Here is a 12524-nt window from a genome sequence, read left to right as displayed (position 1 = left end):
TGGGATGGTGAAGAAGATGAACTAATATCGTTTTTAAATTGGTTAAACTGTGGAGACCCTAATTTAAGATTTACTTCTACTAGAAGTCAACCAGAAGTGGACTTTCTGGACATTAAGATCAAAGAACATGAGGGACTGATTAATGTGGAACTTTATGTAAAACCGACAGACAGGAATACCCTGCTCCACCATACCAGCTATCACCCAAAATGCCAGAAAGATGGCATTCCATTTAGCCAGTTTTTACCCATAAGGCGGAATTGCAGTGATAAAGACTCCTTTGAGAAACATGCGGGCACCCTACAAGAAAAACTAACACAAAGAGGATACCCTAAGCGTTTAATCAGAGAGGGATACAAACGAGCGAAGTATTACAACCGAGAAAGTTTGTTTGAACCAAAGGTTAAAGACAATGAGAATAACAATGTGATAGTAATGGTGTCTGACTACAATGGTTACAGCAATAAGGTAAAAAATTTGATAAGCAAAAATTGGTCTTTACTCAATAAACAAGACTCGATGCCTTTAGCAAGACCCACCTATGCTTTTAGAAGAAATCGTACAATACGTAACCAGTTAGTTCAGACATTCCGCGAACCGAAATCTTCAGGTCTACATAACATCATAAATAACACTCCAATAAGAGGTAACCTACCCTGTGGAACATGTTCTCACTGTAGTAATATTTTAAAATCAGACAAGGTAGAGGTGAATGGAATCGTACATTGGATGAATGATCATGTAAACTGTCGGACATCCAATATAGTTTACTTACTTATATGCCCATGCAACAAATGTTATATGGGAGAATCAGGTAGAGAAATGAGACAAAGATTGACAGAACACAGATCAGCAATCAAAAACCTCAAAAAAGGTGCACCACTAGTGGATCACTGGATATCGGCACAACATGGAGCCGATGAACCCAAGTGGTTCATTCTTGAGAAAATAAGAATATCAGTGAGAGGAGGCGATTTGCAAAAGAAACGCAAAATCAGGGAACAATTCTATATGTCGAAATTTAAAACCCACCATTCTGGCTTGAATTGCAGAGAAGAATGGGAAAGACTTATAAAATAAGATTATCTGAGCTGACGACATGAGTATATGCTGTCATAGATTAATTCAAATTGCTAACCGATAATCAAAGTTTATGTGGTTTAATAGGAGTACACAACAAAATGGATAGCCAAATGAATCAAACATCTAGATCAAGCAATTCGGCTTAGAATAAACCACATAGATTAGTCAAAACCAATGCGACTTTAAACTTAGCACTAGGAGAATGTAATGGCTGTAAAGGAAATTTCATCATAAGAGATAACCTTCTAATCATGTATACATATGGACATACATATTGTGGTTGGGACAAAATGAACTGCAACCAACAAAAGGTCGTAATATGTGTAACTCTGGAAATTATAGATAATACGAATAACCAAAATATCTATACTTATGTTATCTGACTGATGCTTATAATTCCAATGAAATTGCTGTATTAGGTAATTGAGATGAATAATTATGTTGGACCTAAGAATTTACGTGTATCAAGTGTATAAAACAATATTAGGAAGGAGCTCTGTATACTCGATAAGATAATGATTGTAAAGAAAATGTAAAAATAACGAAATGCTAAATGTTGCACAACTCGCCTTAATGTCGGATTGTTGTATGATCAAATGTGTTCAAGACAGGGGTCCAAAGATATGGGTGTAAATGATAATAACCTAAATGCCCTTAGGATCTGTATCGCTCTAAAAAAACGTAAATGCGAATACACAAGTAATCTTCTTTAAAATAACTTAGAACCAGTCTTAAACGTAGATATATTATTAGTAACATAGGTTTTCCATTACTAACATCCAAACATCAGGCTAAATAATCGGGAACCGCACATTAATGAATGTAACGGTAACCAGCGTCCCGAATTGTAGTTTTAGAATGATAAACAAACTACAAACATGGCACCTAAACTACTCCAGCGCGGTATTCACGTCAACCCGGAGCGCAAAAAAACTACCAAAAAAAACTACTAAAATGGAGTAGCTTTTAATAAGCGCTGTTGAGGTGATACCTTGTAACATTAGTCCCCGCACGAGGCTTAATGAGACACAGCTGAAACTCATTGTAAACTGAGACCGCTATAAAAAGCCGCCCTCCCGACACTCCCTCCAACCACCATCCGACGGGAGAGAGGACGTGTCGACGGCTTTCGAGCGGCATTTTCAAGGTAAGCAGTCGTCCTAGACTGGCTCAGTCAGCAGTGCTCGGAGTTTAGCTTGAATCACTAAAGTTATAGATAAAGCTTGTCGTCCGGCATGTTTACCCATTAGAAACAGTCTAAATTTAAAACACAGGTGTGGCAAATCCTAAAGAAATATTTCTATCAGTTTGAACACATAACTTAAATATAGCGTGCTCAAAGATTTAGTCCAACATGCTGAAAGTTTTGGGAGCATATTAAGACTGGGAGAATGGGGGTTCCCCCAAAGTAACGGATAAATTATCACGACGTATAAGAGCATTAGAGCTCCTCAAGAATTGTTTATACATAAAAACGGATTTATGTCCCTTGTTGATAAAAGTACTTAAGAAATAATCTTGTCATCCCTGCAGCTTAAGCAAATAGTAAACATCTATTCTCGCTCTTAGGAATGGATAGAAACCTGAAATAAGAGCGAATCTACTTATACTTGAATAGATAAACAAAAACATGAGATGCATATATGTTTTTCTACCAGGTACCTGGGATTAAAAGAATTGCCTGATGCAGAGGCCGCCCAGTTAACAAATACTATGAGAAAGTGAAGATACGCCAATATAATACATACAGGGACATAAGGACCCTATGGACCAGGTATGTAAGCTAATAGAGTTAAGAACTACCCATACTAAGAGAAAACCCTCTAGTAAGGATACTACATTGAGACTCTTATGCCCCCTATTTACAGAAGGACGATTAAGAATAACGTTCCACTGGAAATTGAAGCGCAAATTTTAAAGACGCATACAACAAACAAGACACGCAAAACAGAAATTCTCCTGACTTTAAGTGACACCAGCAATTCAGCCAGCTAATGTATGAAAGAAAGGGAAAAGCGTAAAATAAGATACAATATAGTTTTTCCTATGTTATAGAGACTAATCAGACCGTAACGTAGAAGAGGAATAATCCCTAAAGACAAGAAGTTGGATTATCTGGAAATACTGGCAATAAAAGTAAGAAGGTCACTAAAAGTAGATAGTGATATATATGGTACAATGAGGGACCAACATTTTAGATATAGTTTAATAAAAACCCTCAGCATAAAAATAGACATTAATTGTTTTTATTTAAAATTTTAGAAAGAAGCACAATACTTCTGTACCCAAAAGTCTGTCCTGAAGAAGGTGCCATAAAGATCCCAACGCACCGAAACGCGTTGACAAAAGGACCACTTGATTTAATACATACTGCATGAATTTTATTGAATATAAGCCAAAAGTTTGGTTTTTTTTAATACTTAATTTGTATTTTCGAGTTTATGTTTTTTGAGCGATAAGAAGAATAGGATTTATGCTGTATTAGACCAGGGAACGCTCAAAGTTTTTATATATGATATGATATATTATATTGTGAATTTTACATGAATGTTTTTAACCAATGAAAATAAAATGCTGAGAGAAAGAAAACTATTCTAGTTTGGAGTAAAAATCAGTACCTATATAACCTGTCATTTTAGCCAGTTACATAATACATTATTAGTAGACTAGTTGGTCACAATACCGCGGTACGACACAGAAAGGAATCTTGCGTTTGTTTTGCACGTATTTTAACCAGGATGGAGTTAATTGGTGAAGGACTCGCTACAGTGTAGGGCGCTGAGGTAGGCAGCTCTTGCCGAAATGCATTCGCCACTACTGGGACAACTTGAATAAAGCGTGTTACTTGCCCTGATGTCCCCTCTTGCCTCTGATTTCTTCTCCTAAGAAATGCGTTGTATATATCTGCAATACCTTGCAGCACTCCACCGTATCTTGGCGAAAAACAAGGCAAGGACCACTTTTTTGTAGTTCTGCAAATTTATTTACCCCAACAGCTTGCCATGACGCGTTTCAGCCGTCCCTGCGGCCTTGGTCACATGACGATGCCATAAACTCAGCCTCTTTTTAAAGTGAAAATGCTCACATGTGCAAATGGACATAAACAAAATACTTTCTGTTTTGAATACATTAAATGGATTGTTCATAACCGTATGAATACGTTATATAGACAATTTTAAACCACTTTCATATTGTAAATAATTTCTACCTTGGTCAGAAAAGAATTGTTCCATCAAACATTGAAAAAACTAACAGCATGAATGCTTAATCAAGTTCCTGAACATTATTTCCAACCACGTTGAACCATTTGCAATGCTTTTTCGTAATAATCTGTGCTCACCCTGACGTGCTCAAACAAAAAATTCTAAAACAAAATCTTATGGAAAAAATTCTTACTTAATCACAATTAAACCATATGAAAATGAAAGAATATTCTTACTCGAACATAATTCTATTGGTGTATTGAAGGTCACTCAACAATATGGATAGATTGTTGTCATGTTGGTGTACATGAGTGCTTATTTTCATCTATCACATTGTTTCTTACTAAAGTTTCCAGTAGCAGCTAACGCTACTTCTGATACCTATATCATAATCCTTTCGCTTGCATAGTGGGATTCCCCCACTGTGCTTTCATTAAAGTGAACTAGTGCGAAAGTGCAAATCAGCTAAAGTGACTCATGCTTGCAGCATCAATAGACAAATTATAAATATTTTATAAGTCTCATTTCATATTGGTAATTTAAGTTCATTTTAGCGCATTTCATCAAATATTCTAGGAGGGCAATTCATAAATAGAATGATCTAATAAGGGACATGTTCATATTCATTTATACAGTACTTTGTGTTATTTGGCAGTTTGATTTCATAACTGCATAGTCCTAAAACAACCTGGTATCTAGAAAAAACACAGACAAACTACAACACTCTACCATATTATAAATACATAGCTATAAAAGAAGGAAATCGGTGACACAATTAAAACCAACTACTTAAAAGACACCTGGATAAAACTACCCTGATATCTAAAACCAGCCAGAATCAATTATTGGTCATTTCCAACTAATAAATAGACAACATATGTACTATATCTAAAAAACTAAAATAGTTTAAAAGACATAAATATTGATAGTACAAAAATTGTGCAAATCTAGCAGTTGGGTTTCCCTAATTTCTACCACAATGTATGATGGGTATTGTGTTACTGTGTTCTTCAATACATGTGTCTATTGGGGACCTCACATATTTTGTAATGACATCTTATAAGTATGTATGGAGGTCCTCCGTGGTGTTTAATCCCCCGGGCCAAATGGTGTCAAATTCCAGAATGTACTTAGTTTCAGTTTTGCGAATGTGGGCCTCCCTATCCCCACCTCTTTTTGTTGCCGGTATAGATTCAATGGCATAATATTTTAAACACTGAGGTTTACTATTGTGGCATACCTCAAAGTGCCGGGCAACTGGATAACTTTGATCTTTGTTAGTTATCGCACGCAGGTGCTGCAGGATTCGTTTGTGAACCGGTAGTTTCGAACTACCTACATATTTCAGCCCACATTCACATTCCAGGATATATATGGAAAATTCTGTTTTGCAGGTCAGATGTTGTTTGATCTCCCTTGTAATTTTTGGGATGACCGTGGTGTATTTTTTGGTATTCACACCATACTGGCATGCCTTGCACGCAAAGCATTTGTAAAACCCTTTACTTATAGGGCGCCAGGGTTCCTTGCCAAAACATTCCTTGCTTTTCTTGGTCAGGATAGAGCCCAAACTCATACCTTTACGGTAGGTTATTGAGGGGTTAGTGGGCATCAATCCTCCTATGACCGGATCATCCTGCACAAAATGCCAGTTACGTCTTATTATACTCCTAAATTCTTTTTCTTGTCTGTAGAACGTCAGTACTAGCCGAACTGAATTGCTTTCTGCACTTTGTACTTGGCTCACTTTCTGACTATATTGAAGAAGATCACTTCTAGCTTTCAGTCGTGACTTCCTGATGGCGGTTTCTACTGTTCTGGCCCCATATCCTCTTTCCACAAATCTATATATATATATATATATATATATATATAGATATATATATATATATATATATATCAAAACTGTGTTTGCCCCGAGTGCCACCCGGTTCAAAACCAAAAGAAGCCGCAACTCCAGTCAAGTCAATCCGTTTCTTAAGAAGCAGGTAGATTTACTATCCGATCCTCTACAGCATATTTCACAGCGAAAAACCAACGTGTTTCGTGAGCTCCCCACTCACTTGATCCCGGTTGTTACAAACACTGTTTGCTGAAAGTAATTTAAAAAGGGAGTCCCTCCCACCTCGGTCACATGATTACAACCATATGTTTTTCTTTCACAATGGCCTTCTGGGACTTGTAGTTTTTAAATTGCATAATGTAATTCCACATAGATACAAAAGAAATAAAATATGTCCACCCTCTCCCTGCTAGAAAACAGTTTTCAGAATGATATAATTTTCAAAGGGTGTTGCCTCCAAGGATTTCTTTGTGTGATAGAAACAACAAAAATGATTATTTCACATTTGCGATTATCAAGCATTTGGAATAAAGGCCGGGTTACTTTCCTAAGTCTTTATACTTCAGACATATTGATGCCCTCTAGTGGGCTGACTCAGTCATGTGGTACCACATTTCTGTTATCATTATATATCATAGATTACCATACCCTATTGGTATGTCTCATTAACGTTTTGCTCTCGCTATTTCTAACCTAAAAAGAGTTATTGTTTCCAGCATTTTAAATTAAATATTTTTGAAAAACGTATAAACCTAAAATTCTCAATAATAAGCAGGGTTCATTTATCCGAGTCTTATTACATCAGACCTATTCAAAGCCCTCTAGTTGGCTGACATTACTGAGGGTAAAGTGTAATATTTAGAAAAGAGTCCTTATGAGTTCATGTGCTTTAATATTGGCCCAGATCTTGGCTTGTTTATCTGCTGTGCCGTGGTTTTATGGAGGGAAAAAAAGTTATTATGGAGTACATCAAGAGAAGCTTTCTATATGTTGTTAGATATTACATAAAGTTCTTCAGACTGATTCAGTCCGTAAGGGGTCATTGTTCGAAAGTTCAAGATGTGGCGTGATTCCTTTTGGCGCAACAATTTTTCCCGATGTCCTCCCCTTTCTGATGGGGCCAATGTTTCCAATCCCAGAAATTTTAGAAGTCGCCAATTTCCATCATGATCTGTCTCCATGTGTTTGCCCACTGCATTTCCTCTGTCCTTGTTGGTAGTGGCTCTTGTATGTTCCAAGATACGCTTTTTCAGCTCGCAGATTGTGCTTCCTATATAGCGTAGCTGACAAGGACATTCAATCAGATACACTGTATATTGGCTTTTGCAAGTGATCAATTCTTTTATCTTCCAGGTTTTTCCATTAGCCATCTTGATTTGTTTCATGGGTTTGGCTATCTCGCAGACTTTGCAGTTATAGCATTTGTTGAACCCGACCGTTTTAAGCCATGATGTTTTCTTACGGTTCATGAAATGACTATGGATCAATTGATCTTTCAAGTTTGTTGTTCTTCTTTATGTGACCACCGGGTGATCACCCATCTTTTGACCAATTGTTGGGTCCAGTTTTAACAATTTCCAATTTTTTTTGAGAATCTGGACGACTTGTTTTGATTCTTTGCTATAATCCAATATAAGTCTTATTGGTTCTTCCGTTTCATTTTCTTTGACTTGTGGTTTGAGACAATCTGCCCTCGATTTCTCGTTAGCTCTTTCCCAACATTTTTTGGTCAGGTTTTTTCCATATTTTCTCTTGCGGAATCTCTCCATTGTCATTGCACTATACTTTTCCCATTCTGTTTTTTCACTGCAAATTCGTTTAATGCGGAGAAATTCCCCATATGGTATACTCGAAATTAGGGCAGGTTGATGAAAGCTTGTGGCTTCCAAGGTGGAGTTTGTGGCTGTTTTCTTCCTGTGTAGGGTTGTCTCCACTTTGTTATTGTTGACATATACTTCTGTATCTAAGAAAGATATAGATTGCCTGCTTTTTGTGTAGGTGAATTTCAATCCTCTTGTACTGTTATTCAAGAGTTCAAAGTATTCTTCGAATTCACTCTCACTTCCATCCCACACTATGAATAAATCGTCAATGAATCTCTTCCATTGTATAATGTGTTGGGTAAATTTGGTGTTTCGGTGATTCCAGGCTATCTCTTCCTCCCACCATCCCATTGCTATGCAAGCATAGCTTGGGCTGAATGAGAAGCCCATCGCAGCGCCATTGCGCTGCCGATAGAGTTGTTCTCCAAAAAAGAAAATTTTGTTTGTAAGTAGCAGAGTGATCATTTCATACAACATATCATTATGTTCCTTATAATGTATGTTGCGTTTTTCAAGAAAGTACTTACAAGCCTTCAAACCCAAGTCATTGTCAATATTTGTGTATAGTCCGATAACATCCATGGATATCAGAAGATAGTTATCCTGCCAAACCAAATAAGATATTGTACACAAAAAGTCTGTTGTGTCTTTAAGGTATGATTTCAAGTTCTCTACATAGGGCCTTAGAAAAAAATCAATAAAATTACCCATTGGTTCCATCAATGAGCCATTTGCCGACACTATCGGTCTTCCTGGTGGTCTAGTGGAGTTTTTGTGGATCTTTGGTAAAAAGTACATGGTGGCCATTCGAGGGAAATCGACTGTTAGATATTTCCTTTCTTCATAGTCGATTAGATTTCTGTTTTCCCATGTTGCGAGTTTCTGGTCTAACTCTCTTTTTAATTGATCCATTGGGTTTTTCATTAGTTGTTCATAATACTCGGGGTTCGATAATTGGTTCATCGCTTCCTCCGTGTATAGGTCCTTATCTCAAATCACCACGTTGCCCCCTTTGTCTGCCATTTTTATTTCCACATTCTTGTCATTGATGAGGGTTGTCAGTGTTTCTCGTTCTTGTGGAGTTAAGTTGTCTTTGAATTTCATTTTTGGAATATTATATAATTCCTGTATTACCGCCTCCTGGAAGATATCGATTTTATTGCCCGGAGTAAGTTGCGGATAAAATTTGGACTTAGCCTTCATTTTGCTGATCCCAGCTCCTAGTTGTGGTATTGCTGTTTCCAGAGTTCTCATTTTCTTCCTCTGCGTTCCGATTTAGAAGGGTTAAATACCCGTCTGCGTCTCTCACACTTAGATCTGAGAATGGTTTCATGGGAATTCTGTTGATTTGAGGTTTGTTTTGTCTCTCTAGAAAATGTTTGGCCAATTTTATTTTACGAATGTATAAATACAGATCTATCCTCGTTTGAGCCAAATCCATTTTTCTTGTGGGACAGAAGTTGATGCCTCTCTTGAGTAAGGTCGTTTCTGCTGGTGTCATTATCCTTTTGGATAGGTTGACCACTTGTAATTCTTCCATCATTTGCCCCTCTTCTGTTTCATACCCCTCGTTTCCGGTCCACTTTGTTGATTTTGCGCATTTTCTCCTCCTGCCTCTTCTGGTTTTTTTTGGTGTTGTTGTTGTTGACTTCTTTGTCTGGGTTGCCAGGATCCTCCACGGCCTCTTCCTCTTCCTCGCATTTGTCTGGGCGCCCCCTGCTCTTGTTCCCATTGCCGCTGCTGGAGCACAAGGCGCATATCCCCTAAAAAACGCTGCTGTTCCTCATCCAGATTTAGGTCTTCATCTGTTTGTTCATTTGATGTGATTGAGGATAGGCTGGAGGATGAAATGGTTTTAGTATGTGATGGTTTTTTATAAGGGTCATATTTACGGGAAAATGTGAAAATTCTTCCTTCCGCATAGTCGTTTGCGTCCCTTACAAATTTATTGGGTTTTCTCAGTCTCACAGTTTCCTCATGTTGCTCTATTTGTTTTTCCAAATCCTCTTTGAATTTGGTCATTTCTTGATTTAATTTTAATGCTTCCAACTCTTTTTCCACTTCTTTAAGTTGTTCCTTTATTTTCTCCAGGGCAATTTCAATGTGCCTAACTAATATCTTTATTAGGCCCAATGATGAATTCAGAATGAATGCCCCCCATTCCTGTAGCAATTCATTCGTTACATCCTGCTGACTTGGCATCAACATTATTCGGAGTCCCCTTGGAACCCTTTCTGCTTCCAAATATTTAAGTAACGCGATGACTTCCCAGGATTTATTGATTTCTTTTCTGGTTAGTTTTTCCCAGTGTCTTATTTTGCCTTTTATATCATCCTTCGGTGTATCACTCTGTTTGGCTTGAACTTTCTCCATGTTACCCTTATCGAACATATTAGTGACATGTTCTTTTCTTTTTGCTTCTATTTTCTCCATTTCTACAATGCTGTGCAATGCTGCTTTGGATCAATTACTGTAATTTATATTCTTGTTCTGTTTCTTTAAATGACTGTCGGCTTGCAAACTTAAAGGCTGATTTTGGCTCCGTAATGGGTGCAAATATCATAGGATAAATACGCGTGTTTCACAGTGTGTCACGCGCTAATTCCAATTGTCCTTGCACATCAAAAAAACACACCCATTGTTCAGTCTGCCGTTGCTGATATATATATATAGTGTCAACAACATTACTCAGACACAAATGCAGATATATATATGAAAACTGTAATTTGGTATTGCAATAGGAAAACATTAGTATGCACAGTCATGTAGCGGTCTGAATTATACAGCAAATGCACCTTCAGTATTTTGGTCAAATGCAACACTTTACTTTAATGTTATTAAAGTGCACAAATATGTGGTACTACGTGCACGTATATATGACAGTCATGATGCGAAATGGTGGAGCTAAAATTAGGCTGCTCCAATAGTGCCTGGCTTCTTTCATGCCATTGTTTCCTAATCCCAAACTCCATTCCCACAGATTGACAGTTTACTTTGCACTTTCTTTAGTAAATCTACCCTTAATTGTGATCTGGTGTAGCCACTAAACTTGCTGTGCTGCATTGCGCTAGGAAGGGAGAGGTGGGCAGAGCCATATAGATAGCCAGATATGGTGCGGCAACCCTTTTCCCAAACTTGGTGTGTAAAAGGCTGCCTAGAGTCATACACAGATGTTTGCACCATGGTGCAAATATGAGAATGAGAAAGAGAGAGAGAGAGAGAGAGAGAGAGAGAGAAAGATAGAGAGAGAGAGAGAGAGAGAGAGAGAGAGAGAGGAGTGAGAAAGAAAAAGAGAAAAAAAGAGAAGCGAGAGAGAGAGAGATCTCTTCGAGAACATAATATTATCCCTTGACAAACTTTTGTACTTTTCACAACTTGGATGTGTGCTGTTCAGTGCAGTACACATGCAATGTTCAAAACGTTTGAATGAGTTAAAATATTTTTCTTACTTGGCTCCAGCCTCAAGGGGGCCTGCCACAAAGACACCAATAGCAGTTTTGTTAGTTAGGGCTTGACCAGTAGTGGCTGCTGGGCATACAAAATGGGGACAAAGGACCGAGTAAAGGGAGTATGCCAAACTGATAAAAGGATGGCTCGGGTGGTTGCACACAAGAAAAAACATGAAATGTAGGAGTGGCAAATGGAGGATTTTAAAGCTTTTTTTAAATAAAGAATTTGATGAAAAAGCAATAAGGTTTAGAAGCCAGTTCTGAATGGGTAGTCTTGAAATACTTTAAACACTGAAAGAACTGGTATTTCAGGTGAAACCCTGAAAGAGTGATTTCTCTCTCACAGTATTAAATATTTTCAACAGTTACACCATGCTTGTGCTTTTCAGCCGGCACACTTCCTCTCTCTGCTATAAGATGTGAGTGGATTTTACACTTATCTCCCCAGGAAAGCATGTTAATCCCCACCCCATTGGTTTTTCACCGCTGTTACTGAGTGGAACTACCATACTTCGTACACAGGGTTATCTGCAGCAGATGCCTTAATCCCATTAATTGCTTTAAATATACTCTGTGTGTTTCCAATCAAGTAATTCAGAACAGAATTACTATCACATTTGTCCTTGTTAAGTATTAGGTCAGCGATCTTTCAGTAAAGCCCACTCCACCTTAATCCTTACACTGATCACTGAACTATTCTAACATTTTACGACAAGGCACATGAAGAAATTCGGTTCGGGATGTATACTACAGAACACCCTAACCTATGGTTTAACCTAGGCATCCAATAAATATATTGTTTTCAATTTCTAAGTGTCATGTTTACAGGGCATTTCCTGGACCATTTACATGCGGTCTTAACTCTCCCTTTCATTTTTTTACTTTGTTCATATCTATTAAAAAGCCCTTATGTTGGGCCCACTGCATTCCCTATGTGCACCCGATACAAAAAGAAGCATGGGGTGTAAATGGGACACAAAGAGAGGCTCTTCAAAGTTGCTATACATCGAGACCATTTCAGTAGCTGTGACAGCACACAGGGGAAGGTTCAAAAGCCTTCCTAAGCACACTGCAACCACGAAAGTAGATTGAAAGTATTATAAAGGTGTATACAGAGATGGGG

Source organism: Lissotriton vulgaris, chromosome 1_1 (assembly GCF_964263255.1).
Source record: "Lissotriton vulgaris chromosome 1_1, aLisVul1.2, whole genome shotgun sequence".
Taxonomy (NCBI): Eukaryota; Metazoa; Chordata; class Amphibia; order Caudata; family Salamandridae; genus Lissotriton; species Lissotriton vulgaris.
The sequence above is the reverse complement of the archived record's forward strand: the minus strand, read 5'-3'. Positions refer to the sequence as shown.